This window comes from Psammomys obesus, unplaced genomic scaffold, assembly GCF_907164565.1.
Source record: "Psammomys obesus unplaced genomic scaffold, mPsaObe1.curated_primary_1811, whole genome shotgun sequence".
Taxonomy (NCBI): domain Eukaryota; kingdom Metazoa; phylum Chordata; class Mammalia; order Rodentia; family Muridae; genus Psammomys; species Psammomys obesus.
The window spans coordinates 3,771,954-3,791,547 of record NW_026592732.1 but is presented as its reverse complement, the minus strand read 5'-3'; positions in this window follow the sequence as shown (position 1 = coordinate 3,791,547).

Genomic DNA, 19,594 nt, shown 5'->3' with positions numbered 1-19,594 from the left:
TTTCTCAGTTTTGGAAATAAGAAAATGAGCATCATCACAACATTTTCTAGAGTACCGTCAGTGTTCTGTGCTCCAGCACTTCAACAGTTTTAGGATTGAAATATCTGGGGAGAGCCAGCTGCTCAGTGGGCAGCCACCTAATGGAGCCTGGAGCTGGACTCCCAGAGTGGCCTGACCAATTCATCTGCCATCCTGGCCCAGATTCAGTGCTTCAAGTAGTCAACACCTACTCCACCTATGAGCTGCTGGAATGGGAGGAGCCAATCCTGCAGAGCAGTATTCAGGAACACTTCCACCTAAGATGAAAACTTGAAGCATGGCTGTGAGCAAAGAAATCTTGGCTACAGTTCAGTAATTATGGTGTTTCAGAGACCAATGACTCTTGCCGATTAGTATTTGCATATAGAGCTTTGCAGAGTGGCAATACAGTTTCCAATGCTATTGCAACTAACAAATTCGCGATAGAGGAAGTGGGAAGGATGGAGGAATGGAGCTCTGCTTATTATAAGGAGAGAATGAACCAGGTTGATGTCCTCGGGCCTTCCTGTTGCCTGGTGACCATGTCTGTGACCATGATCCTGCTGCAGTATCCTTAGCCCATGTGACGTCTTTTACCACCGAAGGCCATGTCAAAGTCTGTGATCTGGGCTGACGCCTGAAGACATGTTGATGTCAGTGGGCCTGAGCCAGCTCATTATGCCAGAGACCAGATGATATCTATGGTCCATGCTGTGGCCAGAATCCTTGCGGAAGTCCAGGATCTGTATGTCTGCTGACTGTAGAGAGCAGAGAAGCCTCTTCTGCAGAGGTATCGATGACTGTAGACTCACAGTTGAGAAACAGAGACATAGAAGGCTCCTGTGACAACCCTACCCGCACCCCAAATAACAATGGAGACAGGAAGCCATCAAAGAGAACTCTTTATATATGTGTGTATATATATAATCTTATATGATGTATAATTATACAATATATAATCTTTATGTATATATAATCTTTGTAATCTTTATTCTATGCATTCAATGTTTCATACTATTTCTTCACAAAGTACTGAAAGGAAGCTTGCATGTCTTTTTTGTTTTATTTATTTATTTACCTATTTATTTATTATTTGTTTATTATTTCTTATAATTTATTCATTTTTGTTTCTTGGCTGTAGGTCCCTTCCTCTTCTCCTCCCAGGCCCATCCTACCTCCCTTCTCTCCCCCTATGCCCCTCCCCTATTCCACTGAGACCTGGTAGGCTAGAGTCAAAGAGAACTCTTAAAACTGGTGACAAGGCTGCTGAAGTGTAGCTCTCCACAATGGATGGTTACTGTCAGGGTTGAGGTGAGGAAGGACTCATTTTTCTTTAAGGGCTGGTCATTGGGACATTGAGCATTAAGCTTTTTTCTTTCTTTTTTTTTTTTTTTGGTCTATTCAGGGGAGGGGCACAAGGGTGGGAGGGCCAACCTAAGAGGACAGGGAAGTAAGGATTTTCAGGATGCATTATGTGAAATTCTTAAATAAAATAAATAATTATATTTTTTAAAAAAGAGTAAAAAGATTATAATTTCATTTGTCCTGAAACAGTGTAGCATAGTTTATAGGAGGGTAAATAAAATAAAATGCCTCTTGGAATAAAAAGAATTGCATAGCTACTTAACACAATAACAAGGATAATAAGCCTATAATTATGTGGAGTCAAATAATTGATATATTTCAATTCAAAAACTTTTGGTGCCCAAAGTTGTTTGGAAATGTAGCTTTCTAATTAAAGAAAAGAGCCCAGGACACTGACACTCATTGTCTCCACATGTGCCAGGGCAGTAGGTTTGCTTGTGCGTGTTAAGTTGATTTTCATTATTCACATATTATGTATTCATGAGTTTATCTGTGAAAACAAAAGTCACAGTTAGATGGTTTTGCATGTTGTCTTTGGCAACGAAAAATCAGTCAGCATATAAGAAAAGTCATTCCCAGAAGAAATCAAAGGAACAGATCTGGCTTCTCTACATACTTTTAAAAAGAATGTGTACACATCTTTTTCTTGTCTTTATTCAGAATCTATAATGTATAGATTTTTGTGCTCGTTTTTTGGTATTTTAGCATTTAAAGGGCTCCATAAGCTTAGAATTGATGTTCTCTACTCCTCAGGGTACCACATGGGTGGTGAGAGTCAAACCTGGGTCCACTGGAAGAGCATTTAATTTCTCTTAACATCTAAGCCTTCTCTCCAGCAACTCTTTCAAACTTTCTTTTAAAGTTTTATGTCAGCTTTAGACAATAACTGCTATAAACATGAGGAAGTGACTATATTTGTAAGTTAACTGTTTCTGAATTTTTTTTTTTAATTTTACCAAGACAAGTTGAAAGTTATTTTCATGTAATGGTCTGAATTTTCATGAAATAATAGAAAAACAGCAAAATATGCTTGTTATAAATAAATTTAGTTTTTAAAATATGACAAACATGGTTTGAGACACTTAATTTACTGTATATCTAAATTTTTATTTTATATTTCCTACTATATAGCTTCTTTGTGTACCTATATTACAATAGTCAATTAAATATTACTGTATGTTGTGTAATATATATAATGTATGCACCACACACATGCAGACACAAACATATATATGTATATATTATACTATATATGTAGTTCAGACAGACATACAAAATTCAATAAGAACAAAAAGTATCTCTGATTTCTTCATTGTTAAATACACACAATCAAGTTGTTATGATGGGCAAAGAAAGATATTTCTCAAATAATAAAAAATGATTTTATCACTTTCAGATGAAGGTTATAAACTTCCTTCATATTAATGAAGAAACAACCATATAGGTAAAAAGCCTAATAAAGTCTTTCCATTTCCTACCTAATGTATTGTATGAATAGCTTGATTATATAATTTATCATCCAAAATAGGACAATATTGTACAATATAAGATTGTACATGCTGAAAATACTCATCTATTGGCTATAAAATTTGGCTTTTGTACTGGTACATGTACACAATAGCTTTATGACAAAGATTATTTAAAATATATTATGTGACAGTAATAAAAGTAGCAGATTTTTATGTGCATTATACTGGTCAGTATTTGTCAACTTGACACAAATTAGAATCACCTCCAAAGAGGACTGGCCTGTGGTCAGGTCTGTGCAGGCATTTTTTGATACATATTGATTTTCATTGATGTAGGAGGGCCCTACCCACGGTGGGTAATGCATCCCTGGGCGATCAGGTCTACACTATATAGAAAAGACAGCTGAAGTTTGATGTGATGCAGAAATGTAAGCCAAAGAACTACTTCCCACCCCAGCTTTTGGTCAGTGTTTTACCACAGTAACAGGAAAACATACAAGAACAGACATTAGTCCTAGAAGATCGGGAGTGCAGTGATTGTGGTGGCTTGGAGCTTCAGGCTGGAAAAGCCATTGAGTGCTCAGAGCAAAGGAAGACTGCAGAAACTTCAAACAAAATTCTAAGAGAAACGCAAATGACGGAGCCCACCTTGTGACACTTCAGAGACATTTAAGGGTCCTTCAAAGAATATTGGGGCTGTTTGTGTGATCTAGTTGAATTAGGAATCTGTGGAAGCGAAACCTTAGCTTTTCTGAAATAATAGATTACCTAGCTTAGCTGGAGCTGAAAATCAGCTGTGGCTAATAACAAGAGACAATCAATATTCAGGCAAAATCAGGTTGAAACAGAACTGTCAGCTAGGTGAGGAGCACTAAGTGAGACAGAAAACCAAGGAGCACATAGATTCTAGAATGAACATAAAGGCAAGAAAAGTTTTCCAAACAGGCATTATCAGGTGGTCTGCAGCAGCTGCCTGCTGAAGGACGACTCTGGCCTAACATCTATAGTGCTTCAGTAGGCTGGAGGTCATTCTTGCTATGAATAAAATCTTTGCCTCTGGCAGGGCAGGTGGAAAAGCTGATTAAAAAGTTTTCATTAGAGAATGGGGAAAAAGAGAAAACGAGATGTGCAAAAAATGTAAACATTTCCCTATAGAAAAGAAGCAGAGAAATAAAAGACCATCACAGAGGTCTGCCTATTAAAAATGTGCAGTTTACTGATGATACTTATATAATTGATAATTCTAATAAAAATTGAAAATCCAAAATGAATCTGTGTAGAATTTTGTATTCAGTGAGTTCTTGTATGTGACATTTGAGGAATGAGTAATTTCGAAAATATGTTAAAAATGTAGAAATACTAATTAGGTATAGTCAAAACTTATATAAATCAGTGGAGATATAAATTGGTCTATGAGTACAGAAAATCTGCTTCTATATTGATTTGTATAACATGAATTGTGTGTGTGTGTGTGTGTGTGTGTGTGTGTGTGTGTGTGTAGAGATCAGTGAATATTGTTTCTCAGTTCTGTCTACCATGACCCAGAGTCTGTCATTGACCTTCTCTCTGGGTAGATGAGATGTCTAACTAGTGATCCCCAGGAATCTGCCTATCTTCGTCTCCTCAGCGTTGGGATTATTGGTGTGTGGCACTACACCTGGATTTTTATAATTTGTCTTCACATTACCTACTGGGCTATCTTTTCAGCCCATGAAACGAAATATTGAATGAGATAATTTAGGCAAGATATACTGGGATATTTTGGTCAAGTATTTTGGTTGCCTAATACAACGATATTTTAATATGGAGATGGTTGATGTAGGCACAGGACACCATTCCTTCCCCATCATGAATCCTAAAAGACATGTCATTCAGAATGGCAGCCATAAAACCTAGGGAAAACCTTAAGTTCATTTCCCAAGGAGAATAGATGGTCATATAGAAATGGGATTGGACAAAGCAGAATGATCTCATAGTATTGGACTAGGGGACCTGTGTCTATTTAGGTTCTCCTTGTCTTCTCTGTGTAACGTTCCTTCTTTTAATCATGGAGTGGAGCCCATAAAGAGTGGAGGCCATTGAGGGAGGAGAGAGAGAATGGTCATTCTAGGTTTTATGTTATGTTTTTTACAGAGAAGTTATGATTTCTGTGGCATACCTTTGGGAAGAGGAATGTTGGATTCCATGACTTGCTTAAGGGAAAGAAGAGAAACCAGAGCTAGGAGAAAGGAGTAGGTCAGAGAGGCTTTTGACCCGTCCCATCTCCACAATAAAGTGACCTGCTTTGTGAGTCATTCATCAGTTTGGAAGCCTAACATTAAATGCTAGTTAGAAAATGGCACTTTCTAGGCAAACTGACTGATAAAATTGACCAGATGTATTTTATTGTATAACTTATGGTTTTCAGTAGTGAAAATTAAGTGCATTTGGCATTTTCTGAATGTTAAAAATGAAAGTTTAAATGGGATGAAATTTAAAACATCTTTGGCATCTGTTTTAAATCATCTATTAATCATCATGATTTTAAATGATTTATGTAGGCTTTCAAACTCATTGGGGTAGCAGTGAAACCTATTTGCATAGAATCAGAAAGAGGGTATCCTTGACTCTTTTTGGACAACCCAAAGACATTATTGCAAGTAGATGAAGATTAAATTAAATAAGTATCCTCTTCTTTCTTAGTAGTCACAGTGAACGCTATGTAAAAATCAAAATATTTTTAATGTAGATAATATCACACACAGACCCAGTGCAGGAAATCTTATGAAAGAAAGAGGAGATGAAAAACCTGGAGGGGATAGGAGCTCCACAAGGAGAGCAACAGAACAAAAAGAAATTGGGCCCAGGGGTCTTTTCTGAGACTGATACTCCAACCAAGGACTATTCATGGAGATAACCTAGAACCCCTGCACAGATGTAGCTCATGGTAGCTCAGTGTCCAAGTGGGTGTCCTAGTAAGGGGAATAGGGACTGTTTCTGACATGAACTCAGTGGCTGGCTCTTTGATCACCTCCCCCTAAGGGGGAAACAGCCTTACCAGGCCACAGAGGAAGACAATGCAACCAGACCTGATGAGACCTGATAGGCTGCGGTCAGATAGAATGGGAGGAGGTCCTCCCCTATCAGCGGACTGGGAGAGAAACATGGGAGGAGAAGAAGGGGGAAGAGTGGGATTTGTAGGCAAAGAGGGAGGGGGCTACATCTGGGATATAAAATGAATAAATTGTAATTAATAAAAAAAAGCTAACTGACAGTCTTTAAACATCCTTAAGGCTTGGATGGGAACTCAGCCTCTTTGCCCTTTCTATATGTGAATGTAGGTTGTCACTGCTTCCTGTCTCTATTCCCAACTTAATGCTTTGCACACAAAGAAAATTGAGAAATTCCAACTGAAAAATAGATAAAAAGAAATGCAATTGTGTATTTGGGGAGATACGTGTTTATGTCAGATAGTTACTTGTAATTTATGTTAAGTCTGCAGATTCAGAAATTTAATAGTAAAAATTCCAAAGAGTTTTTATTTCAACCCTCCAAGTTCCTAAGTATATATTCAGTTTTCTTTTCATTTTCGCAAAGTTGAAGCATGTTTCTTTTTCTGTCATTATGTCAGAGCTACATCCTGAAGCTGAAGCCAGGAGGCTCTGATTCAGAAAGCATCTGTCAGAATATGTAGAGAGCTAAGTTGTAAGTGCAGAGAGACTCACTCTATGGATGTTCAGTTCGCGCTCATTTTAATACAGAAAAAGACTAATGACCTCTCAACTCAGAAGAGGATGGATGGGTCCAGCTTTCTAAGGAGAGTTCCTTTCCTTGAGGAGAACTGGAATAATAAACTGTCATTCTCTCCAACTTGGTTTCTGCCTGAGTAGGTTTTATCAATGGTCCTGTCATGATGATGAAATTGGAAGCTCCTGCTATGTTGTTTCATAAATCTAATTATCTTGAATCCTTGCAGTATCAGCACAAAGAAGAAATGAAAGACGCTCCTGTGTAACTTTTTTACCCTCAATTTAACATTGTGGGGTTATTTAAGGTGTTCGCCAAGACTCATGCATTTGTATTACTTATTGAATCCAGGCCTTAGAAACCAGAAATCATCCTTTTCTTTCGTTTTTCTAGAAAACTTAGGCTATTGGGGAATTTAATATTGTTTTAACATTTGTAGTGCTAGTAGATAGGCTGATTTTTTAAAATGTAGTTGCTCTTCGAAATATTTGACCATCCAGGGTAAGGAGGTCCATTGCTTTCCATTTCCTCACTGTCAATATTCCTCTTCCTGAGGTGTGCTCTCTTAGTGTGACAAGCTATGGGTGGAATCCCTTCTTTCACAAAGTCCTACCCAAACTTCAGTCACACATTTACATTGGTTTAGATGCATTACTGATAAACTCAGAGTCACTAGCAATGCATTGGCGCTTCAGTAAGAAAAATAGAAAGCAATTTCCTTTAGTGTAACTTAACCAAGAGTTACCCCAGATTTGAATTATTCACTTTGTTTTCTGTAATTCCCTGCCTGTATATTGTGTAACACTGACTCTGTGATTTTCTGAATTCTGTCTTATTTTGTTTATCTCTGCCCCTGTCCCTGTCCATGTGTGTGTGTGCTCCTAACCAAGGGCTTTTATTCTATATTTATTGAACAGCACAGAAGGCATCATATGGGGAAGGGATGAGAAATACTTTACAAAAAACTTTAACAGAGTTTTATAAAACACGAAATCATGGCCTCTGATTGAACACAAACAAATGTTATCCATATATTGTGTCCAACATTTATCTGGGGTACTCATTTGACAAGGCCACTTTCAACATATATTTACAGTTTCCAACATTTATCATACCATCATACCATAGATGCACATACATGTTATCTGTAAGTCATTTGCATGGAATAGTCGCACATGTTTCAAAATTATAGCTATGCATTAGATTAGGTTGTAAAAGTTGGTTACATGGGAATTCCGAGGCAAATAAAATTTGTTGTTACGTGGTTATAGTTTTTTTGTTTTGTTTTGTTTTTCTCTCATTAAGTTTTTCACTTTACATCCTCATTGCAGCCCCCTCCCTCCTCTCTTCCTGGTCTCATCTTGCATACCAACCAACTCTCATCAGTTGATACAAACTATATAGCACATCCTATTTTACAAGACAGCCACTTAGGAGAAAGTAAGTAAGCAACAGAGTCCATGTCAGAGACCTCCACCTCTGCTGTAATTGTTTGGGGGCCCTCATGAAGACCAAGCTGCCCATCTGCTGTATATGTGTAAGGGTCCAGTTGATGCTTGTTCTTTGGTTGGTGGTTCAGTCTCTGTGAGCCCCCACAGGCCGAGGTTAGTTGGCCTTCTTGTGGCGTTCTTGTTCCCTGCTGGGCCCTTTATACTTACCCCAGCTTTTCCACAAAACTCCCTGAGCTGTGCCTATAGGTTGGCTATGGGTAAAGCATCAGTTCCAGTGTGCCTCTAGGTGGAGCCTCTCAGAGGGCAGTTACGTTAGCCTCCTGTCTGCAAGCATATCAGAGTATCAGTAATAGTGTTATGAGTTGGGTCTCTCCCATGGAATGGCTCTCAAGTTGGGCAAGTCATTGGTTAGGCATTCTCTCAATCACTGTTCCATCTTTATCTCTGCACTTATGTAGGCAAGGTAAACTTTGGGTTAAAGGTTTGGTGGCTAGGTTGTTGTCCTCCTCCCTCCAGAGGAAGTCCTGTCTGGCTAAAGGAGGTGGCCACTTCAGTCTCTGGTAGGAGTCTCAGCTGGAGTCACGCACATCTTCTCCCAGGAGCCTATGGCAGCATATCTATCCAGCTTGTCCCAGAAATGGACCCCATTGGTTTTCCTTCTTTCTCCAAGCCTTTTTCCTCCCACCCTAATTAGGTATGCTATCCTCACACCTAATCCCTACCCCTGTTATCCTCACCACTCCCTCTTTCACACAGTTCTCTATCTTCTTACACTTCCAATGTCTATTTTTTTTTTCCCTTCTCAGTAAGATTGCAAGCATCCTTCTGTGGTTTCTTTGCGTCTGTGGATTGTAGCATGGCTATCATATATGTTATGGCTAATGTCCACTTATATATCATGTGTGTCTTTCTGCATCTGGGCTATCTCACTCAGCATGACATTTCTAGTTCTATCCATTTACCTGCATATTTTGTGATTTCCTTGTTTTTAATAGCAAAATAATATGTCTACCACATTTTCTTTATCCATTCTTTTGAGAGACATCTAGGTTGTTTCCAGTTTCTGGTTATTATGAATAAATCTTCTATGAACACAGTTGAGCAAGTGCCCTTGTTGTATGGCAGAGCATCTTTTGGTTGTGTGCTCAGGAGTAGCAGAGCTGGGCTTTGAGCTAGAACTATTCTTAATTTTCTGAGAAATCAATAGATTGATTTCTACAGTGGTTGTACAAGTTTGTTCTCTTGCTAGCAGTGAGGGAGGGTTCTCCTTGCTCCACATCCTCACGGCATTTGCTGTCACTTGAGTTTTTATCCTAAGTCATTGTGATGAGTATAAGATGGAATCTTGGAGTCATTTTGGTTTGCATTTCCCTGATGACTAAGAATGTTGAGCATGTCTTTAAGTACGTCTTAGCCATTAGAAATTTCTCTGTTGAGAATTCTGTTTTAGCTCTGTAACCCATTTCTTAATTGATTATTTGATTTGTTGCTGTTTATGTATTTTGGATATTAGTCCTTTATCAGATATAGGGTTGGTGAAGATATTTTTCCGTTCTGGAGGCTGCTGTTTTGTTCCATTGACGGTCTTCTTTGCCTTACAGAAAATCTTTGCATTTTCATGAGGTCTCTTTTTTTTTTTTATTAATTACAGTTTATTCAGTTTGTATCCCAGCTCTAGCCCCCTCTCTCATCCTCTCTCAATACCACCCTCCCTCCCTTTTCTCCTCCCATGCCCCTTCCCCAGTCTACTGATAGGGGAGGTCCTCCTCCCTTTCTGACTAATCCTAGTTTCTCAGGTCTCATCAGGGCTGGCTTCATCATTTTCCTCTGTGGCCTGGCAAGGCTGCACCCCTCAGGCAGAGGTGATCAAAGAGCCAGCCATTGAGTTCATGTCAGAGACAGCCACTACTTTGTATCTTTTTATTGGCAAGTTGAGTCTATTGATGTTGATAGATATTAGTGACTGATGATTTTTAGTTTTATTTATTATGTTGAAGTTGGTTGTGATTGTGTGTTTGTGTGCTTGTTTGCTTTTGTTTTTACATTGTAAAGTTATCTTTATCCTATGTTTTCTTGGGTGTAGCTGATCTTGTTGCATTGGAGTTTTTCTTTTATATATACACAGCTAGGATGCTATGTATATATTGTTTAAATTTAGTTATGTCACAGAATATTTTCTCCATCAATGTGATTGAAAGTTTTGCTGGGCATTGCAGTATGAGTTGCCATCTCAGGTCTCTTAGTTTCTACATGACACCTGCCCAGGTCTTTCTGGCTTTTATAGTCTCTGTTGAGAATTCTGGTGTGATTGTGATTGGTCTGCCTTTATAGGTTACTTGGCCTTTTTCCCTTTCTGCTTTTAACATGTCTTTGTTCTGTAGATTTAGTGTTTTGATTATTCTGTGGTGGGAGAAATTTACTTTCTGATCTAGTCTACTATATGGGGTCAATTTTGCTTTCTCCACCATTTCAAGAGCAAATTCAACATAAATATCATATTAAAGGTGAATTTTACTGTCCATGTCCTAACGTCTCTATTTTATAAGAGCTGTGTAAAATTCATGTGTCAAACTTGATAGGTAAAGGCCTGTGGTTAAAAACTAGTCCATGTACACATAGATCATGAGGATGTTCTCTAGCTCTTCTTATTATCAGAGGCATCCAGTGTTCTTGACAGAGGACATCTTGTGATAATTAAGTGGCAGAAGTACTGTTGTTCATTTTATTTTCAGTTTTGTTTCCTGCAAGATATATAGCCCTTCCGTAAGGCTTTCTAGTTTCACTTGGCACTGTGTAAGCAAGCCATCAGAATTCTTTTTGATAAGAATCTAAATCAGAGTTCCAAGGTCAAAGACAAAGAAATGTTTTCGGGGAGATGAATGCTCAGAGAAGTAAGAGAAGTTTCATATTTCAAGGCACAAGTACTGTCTTCTGTGTCTCCCGATTTAACACTTACCTGGTGACACCACAGAACTGATCCTGGCAAGATCCTGACACCTGTCTCTGTCGCAGTCATCTTGAATTAGCACAAGAAAACAGCACACTCCCTGGGGAAAACAACACAACAACAACAAAAACAAACAAACAAACCAAAAAACAAAAGAACATTCAGGCAGGGGGAGGGAGTGCAGATGCTAGCTATGCCTGCATTCTTAAGCAGCTAAATGTTTCTGAGTGACCTGCTTATATGGGTGGATAGGAAGTAAACAGAAGATACTTTCCTATGAAGCAGGTGTGTGGGAAACTACACACTTTTTTACCCATAAAGAGACTGAGATACGAAAATAGAATGGTGTAATGGTAAGTTGTAGGACCTGAATTTCATAATGCAACACACTGTGCTGCCAAGCAGCCTTCAGAGACAAATGGTCTATTCAAAACTCTATTTGTATACTAGGAAGTGATTCTCATTGAAATGCATGTTATAGTAATATCGGTTGTATGTTTAATATAAGCACACCGATGTTCAAAATAAGACCAGTGATTCAAACATCTGGTAGATCCGAGTGAACAGAATACACCACAAATTCAACCAAGCTTGTTGCAGTAACAGGGACATTTAACTCTATCAGCACTGTGTGCACGTTAGTGTGTGTGTTCTTAGTGTATACATGTGCTTTTATATGTGTAAACATGTGCATATGGGTCCATGGTTTTATACACCTAAGTAGAAGCCAGTAGTCAAATTATAGTGTCTTCCTCTATTGCTTTCCATCTTATTATTTTGACAGTTTCTCACTAAACTAATTGATTTGACAAGGCTAGCTGGACAGGAGTTTTAGGGATCTATCTGTACCACCTACCAATACTGGGGTTACAGACGTATACTACATTTTATAAATATCTAAATTTAGATGAAGTATTATTTTATATTCCTTGTTTTCTTATTTACTGTGACATTTTTCTAATATATTGTTTATGTTATTCTCATGGCCTAAATGTTTTCTCCTTCTGCTTGCCTGCCCTATACTTTGACAATTCTGATTCAAATGTTTCATTGTTTCTAAACCATTCTCAGCTTTTCAGAGAGGATGTGGCCACTCATTTAACCCTAATGATGGGCATCTGCAGGAGGTTTAAGCTAACAAATATCTTCTGTGAAGAATTATGAGCATTTGTTGTGAATCAGAACAGAGATTTGTTCTAGTTCTTGGTAACCACAGAACTTGACATTTATTGGTAAATGGTCATTTTACCATGTTGTAAACAATTATCCTGAAAAGTCCTCATCTGTGTTCACTGGAAAATTTTTGAGAGTATTGTGAGCAGATCATATATTCAAATAAACAGCAGTTGAAAAAGATGTGGGTGGACATTTCACTGATATTAGATACTTATCTATGGTCCTAATGGTGACCATAGATAAGTCAAAAAGTTAGTTTTGCCTTTAAGTACTTCAGGTGCACCTGTGATTATTGGCAAAGACCTTTGTCAGAGTCCTGTGCTCATATCACGTGATGCTCAGAATGTATTTGAATGCTACAAAGACTTCCATTATTCCATTATATCCATACTTCCATTATTCTTATTAAAATTTGCTTAACAGATATTACTAGAAAACTGTAAACTGTAAGTTTATTAAAATTAATGTATCTGTTCCTTTCTCACTGTTTGAATGCTATATTTTATTTATTTATTCCTAGTCAGCAAATCTTAAATATATCAAAGCCTGCATTTTATTCAATTATTTGTTGGAAAAGGTTACTGTAACAATGACAGCTCTCTTTCATGATGAACCATGACTGTCTTCAAGTGTTCTCTGATTTCATTTTTTTCCATCTGGTCTTTTGAGTGTTTCTTATATATTTCTGATTGAAAAAGACAGTCATTTGCTCAACCATGTTTGCAGCAGCTTTATTTGTAATAGCTAGAAGCTGGAAACAACCCAGATGCCCCTCAACTGAAGAATGGATGCAGAAATTGTGGTACATCTACACAATGGAATATTACTCAGCAATGAAAAATAAGGAAAGCATGAAGTTTGCAGGTAAATGGTGGGAACTGGAAAGGATCATCCCGAGTGATCTGTCCCAGAAGCAGAAAGACAGACACACTCATATAGATATAATATAGGATAAACCTACTAAAATCTGTACATCTAAAGAAACTAATCAAGAGGGAGGACCCTGACTAAAATGCTCAATCCCCATCCTGAAAGGCAAAGAGGATGGACATCAGAAAAAGAAGAAAACAGGAAACAAGTTAAGAACCTGCCACAGAGGGCCTCTGAAAGGCTCTGCCCTGCAGACTATCAAAACAGATGCTGAGACTTATGGCCAATTGTTGGGCAGAGTGCATGGAATCTTCTGTAAGAAGTGGGAAATAGTAAGATCTGGAGAGGACAGGAATGCCACAAGGAGAGCAACAGAACCAGAAAATTTGAACACAGGGGTCTTTCCATAGACTCATACTCCAACCAATTACCATGCATGGAGATAACCTAGAACCCCTTCACAGATGTAGCCCATGGCAGTTTAGTGTCCAAGTGGGTTCTATAGTAATGGGAAGTGGGACTGCCTCTGACATGAACTGAATGAGAACTGATAGACTAAGATCAGAAGGAAGGAGAAGAGAACCTCCTCTATCAGTGGACTTGGGGAGGGGCATTCGTGAAGAAGGGGGAGGGAGCATGGGGTCAGCAGGGGAGGAGGGAGTAGCTTATGGGGGGATACAAAGTGAATAAAGTGTAATTAATAAAAGTTAAATAAAAAAAGAGTCAGTGTGTCTATATTCTATAAACCTACAAAAAAGCAAGACATTATAAAAAGTTCAGAAGCAGTTATTAAGGGATTCTCAAATCAGGGAACTATAGGTTACTATATTCATTTATGGTGAATACATGTGATCTTTATTGTATACAGTGCCTATGATTATTAAGCAAGCTTAGTAGGGGGTGTAAATTCGTACTTATTTTAATGGAACCAATAAAGAATTTCAGTCATCAAGATACCCATCTTTGCTTTAATCACAGTGACCAGTCACTGATGGATCTATTGAGAATGTAAAAAATGTTGGTTTGTTGAACCTAACAGAATAACAAGCAAGAAATTATTCGGAGCAAGTGAAATATCTTTAAGATGAAACTTAAGTCAGACCAGCTAACTAGCCTACATTTAGAGTGACATTTCAGTTGACCAAATATCTTTTAATAGTTGCCTTTGACCATGAATACAATAAACTGAAGAAGTGAGATTTTCATGACGAGGTTTCCATAAAAACTGTATTGATGTTTTAGATGTGTCAGCACAGCCCTGTGTAAAGAAAGGAATTAAAATAGACAGGCATGAGTTTTTCTACCATCTCACTTTTCTAACATATTCCCATGTTGATTCCTTGTCTGCCAATAAACCGTAGATTATGAACTGTGGGTATATGGAGAATACAGAAGGAAGCTAAAAGTAAACCATAAAAACTGAAAGGAAGGTGGAGTGTTTGCAATACTGTGGATGAGGAGATCAGGAAGGATGAGAAGAAAGAGGAAAGGGGTCAGATGGTGGGAAATGTAATGTCTTGTTTGGCCACTGTCAGGCTGGGTCAGTATACAGCTGAGTATGTGTATAAACACAAGCAGCGTGAAAACGGTGCAGACCTTCATGATGCTGGCATAGCACAGCCACATTATAGGCAAACTCAGCTTCTCATAGACTGGCCCCTGACATTGACCTGACATTGACCTGACTCACTCCTGCCTCGATGGTCCACACAGAGAACAGCGGAGAACAATGCTTCAGACAATAAGGCCTGTTTATGATTGAAGCTACAAGGTTTTCTATACACAGGCTGTGACTTGATTCTCACTTAATTTGTTTTCAACAATTCATGTTCAGAAGGGTTTCTCACCCTCTCCTTTGTATTGTAGCATGTTTTTTTCTGTGATGCTTTGAATTGTTGACTTGACAAAACCCATATCAGTTACCTCAGTAGATTCTCAGTGAGGGTTAGCATGTGATGAACTTTTCTTAACTGGCTCTTTGAGGTAGGAAGATCCACCTTTAGTGAGATCTCCAAACTATGCATGAACAAAAAGAGCCAGTAAATCAGTAAGCGTGCATTCCTTACTTATTAGTACTGTTTGCAATGGATGTGCCTTAACCAGCTTTGATCCTACTGTCATAGACTGTAACTTGAAATTGTAAGATAACATGGGCTCCTTTCTACTTAAGTTGTTGTTTTAAGGTTATTTTAACAGTAGATATGAAACTAGGACTCCCTTCTATTTTCTTACATTAGAGCAAGTTTGTGTCATATTGATACTGTGCAGAGTATGAATGATCTAATTTGTACCTTCCCCATATTTGACTTGGCTTTTTTCAACTCCCTTCTTGGCCAACACATGGACTCTTTTTATTTTGCAAAATTAAAACTATTTTGTATTTGTCATAGATTTAGAGAAATGTGCTGATCTCTGCCAAAGAGCATCCAGTTCTAAAAAGAATTCCTACCAGACTTTTCCAAATCTCTTTTGTGAAGCAGCAGAGATTAAAATTATACATCAAAAATTCATTTAACTTGAAGACATGTTGACTCATAAGGTATTAAGTCTGTATAAACTATGGAAAAAATAAGAAAAGATATAAAGGGATGTTACTATACTTTTAAGCATGTAAATCTATTCATATTTAATTTTGAATCATTAATAAAATATGTATTTTATTGTGAAAGACTTTGCTAAGAGGGCAGTAGCGTGCTCTGCTGCACAACATGGAGAGAGAGGGGTGACCCTTCCTTCTGTGTCACAGCTCAGAGAAATCCATGCAGTAATTTCCTCTTAGTCACTATCTTTCTTCTTGTGGCTTTTCCTTTTCACCTGTATTTATTATTCAATAATTCAGCTCTATTACAGAGGTGATGAAATACTTAAAAAATTTATTCATGTATGTTGCTTGAATCACAAAACAGAATTTGGACTCTTTTTAACACTTCTCTTAGCATTTCTGAATCTTGGCATTGTGATATGAAAATGTAAAAATGGTAACTATGTCAGGACTGGTATGATATTAAATTGTAAACAAATACTACATGCTTAGTCTTATCAAACCATAATTGTGAATGTGGCTTCTGTGAGAAAATAGTGTGAATCAAAGAAATGCTTTTGATGAAAGTCACCACAAAGCCAAAAAGAAGAGAGAGCAAAGTGGAAAAAGGCATTATCTGATTCCTCACAGCACAGTCAGGGCATCTGGGGTGTAGGGCTAGGCTGTAAAGAAGAGAACATGGCAGAGGTGGCACCTATACATTCCCGACCCTTCCCCTTTCCTTCTTCCTCCACTTGCTGATTCTCAGATATGATGATGGAGACTGAAGAGAAAGCATGACAGAGTTTTGTTCATCTCACTGGATGGAGAGAATGAGATTGGAATTCATGAACTGACAGAAGGGAATTGATGTAGGATGATGGACTTCAGTGAGATGAGCATCTTAGAACTCACAGAATTTTCTCGGAAGCATTCACCAAGTAGCTCCATCCTTGCATAGGCCTGGGGCCAGATGAAGAAATGAGAGAGAAGATATATTCCTCATACAGAGATTGGAAGCAGTTGTAGCAGGGACCAGAAAAGGGAATTGGATCCTCTGAGGCTGGACTTCTAGGATGTTGTGAACCCCTAGATATTGGTGATGGCAACAGAACTCTGATTCTAAGCAAACTCTTAGTTCTAAGCATCTCCCCACCAGGACTGTCTGCATTGATTAAAGGACAAATAGCTTAAGATATCCAAAGCAACCCAGCTAACTTAGTAATATGGAAATCCCTCCATCTTTAGCTTCTAGGAAAGCAACTTTGAAATGAACAACCTGCCTTTTGTTCAATTTCTGCTTTATGCAGCCCTTGTCTTCCTTTAACTCATCAAAACACCCATCCTACCTTTCAGGATGTGATGCTGTGCCACTCAAGATCATAATATATCAATTAGTTATTTAAATCTAATTTGATCTAATTTGTGTCTTCTGACAAAGGAAGACTGAACTATGAGTCGACACTCTTGAATTTTGTCATTCTGATTTATCTTAGTCTATCATTTATGAAACAAAGACGTCAGTGCTTCTGTTGTACTATATGATCTTGCTCACCAAATAAAACAAAACATGCCAAACTTATATTGAAGCAGCTTCCATAGAAAGGCCCTCAGTTAAGAATAAAACAACATTACATGGTAAATATATAAATACAATTTAAAATACTGGAATAAATGGTTGATGAGAATTTACTTTGTAGCCAGGTGTCATGGATTCTTAAAACAAATAAACCAACAAGGAGTTACAAGAGCTGTGTATACTCTGTATATTTCCTTGTGGTTTCCTCACGGGACCTCTGTGACAACAGCATCTGACAGCAGAGTACCGCTTCCCCTAAATGCTCCACTACTGCGCAGTGTCTCCATTTGGGAGGCCTTTTCATTTACTGTTCAGCTGAAAACATGTAGCCCCTCTTTATGATGTGATTACTTCACAGAGCTGTTGTATTTCTACAATAGTTGCAATAGATCTAAGTCCACACATCAGGGCCAATGGAACCTCTACATTTCAGCAGCTGAAAGGGAAAATGGAATAACACATTTGGACCAGCCACTCCAATGTTCTTACATGCTACACAACATAGGAGGAGTAGAAGGAAGAGTGAGCTCAAGTCAAGGTATTTGTAATATGTCCTTCACACCCCAAATTTAGTAATGAAAAAGACACATATCTGCTTACCACATTTATAAACATTCTATGTATGTGAGACTTACCTGCTTTAGGTAAGATTTCATCAAATCCCCAATTGAATCAGACTTTCCTACCATATTCTCATAAAATACTCTCTAATTTTTCTTTTTAGCAATTATCACATTTTATAATTGCATAATGATATGATTGCATGATTGATATCTATATTAAACTCTAACTTGCATAGGTAATTATTGAATTTATTTTGAGAACCATAAAGACAGACTGCTCATGATTTTTTCACTTTTAAAAACCCTTCACTTGACATTATTACAATCTTAATGCATTTCTATTTCTTTTATTACACTTAATTGTATTTTGTCTGTCTGTTCAAATACGTGTTGTGGTGTATCTATAGAAGTCAATGGATGCCTAATGAGAGTTGGCTTTCTAATTCTATCATGTAAGTCCAAGAGATTAAATTGGGTTTTCAGGTTTGACAAGAACTGCTTTTACCCAATGAGCTATCTCTCATTGGAACCACAATGTCAATCAATTTTCATAGTATTTTTGGAAAACACCAATATTCAACACTTAGGAACAAGTATAAAGAATGAGGGGATAAATGAGTGTCAAAAAGTAAGTCCAACATAGCCTAAAAGATTAGTATTGCGTGAACAGAAAGAAGCAAGTTTCAGTCTTTACCACTGTAATAAGTGCCTCAGTCTTCACCACCATACTCAATCCTACCAAGAAAGAACCCCCTCCCAAAAAAAAAAAAAAATCCAGCAAATCTGACCCACAGACTTCTAATAAAGATTATCTAAGGCTCCAGTGTGTCTGAAACTGGAAAAAAAAACTGAAATGCAAAGAAAGAAAATAAACAAACAAAACGAAGAGGAATCAATAAGCCTTCAAACTTGGACTAACTTCCTTTCACAACAGAAGCAGGCGGGCTTATTGCTCTGAGAATATGAGATCATGATAGAGAACTGTAGAATAGAAACACATTTCTAAAAACAGGCGTCCAAAATGAGAGAGCTGAGAGCAAAGAAATGCAGTGATGGAAAACCAGTGTCTACACTTCATGAAGAGTCCCGGTTGTCAGATTTCTAATAGATTTTAATTATTGAATAACTAAAGTTTTAAAAAATCTATCAGCATATTAATCTTTTAGCATATTTAATTATATTTTTTCAATGATTAATCTTCTTTATCTGTTTTTTAAATTCTCAGAAGTATCATCTGTCAAGTTACTAATGCTCTTTTCAGGTAGACAGTTTGAGAAACTGTCTTTATAGAAACTCCTGAGAGATAGTAACAGGTGCACGTTCCCTCAAGGAAAAAAAAAATGCTAAATTCACTAAAGGAAAAGATTATATTTCCTGAAAACTGTACTCACTGGTTAGCAAATAGAGAATTGCTATGGAAAGACACATTCTGCAATAATTTGCCAAGAATAAAAATTCTAAGTTATGAAATATAAATTAGGGATTATAATGTTAGGAAGGAAAAAATGTTCAAATCACCAAGAGTTTTTGAGTGATTATTCTGTGAAAAGCCTTAATGGTCAGTATTAATATATGCAATAATGGGCTTCCAAGATGGCAACACCTGGTATGCATTTTATCTAAGGTAAGAGGTTCTGAAACTCTGAAACTGGTGAGTGGACAGAAGGCTGGACCCAGAGCATCGACTTTGGTGCTTCCTGTACTGGAGGAGACATGGAGGTTGATTGAATCCATAAACCTCATGGCTGTCTCCTGGCTCTGAGAGTCACAGACCCTGGGCCTCCTGCACTTCCATGTTTATATCCACAACTTTGGCAATGTTCCTTCTCTTTCTATTTTGTGGACTGGCTTGGGGAGTATCGGTAGTATCTCTTCTTTGAAAGTGTGGAAGAATTCTGGTCTGGAACCC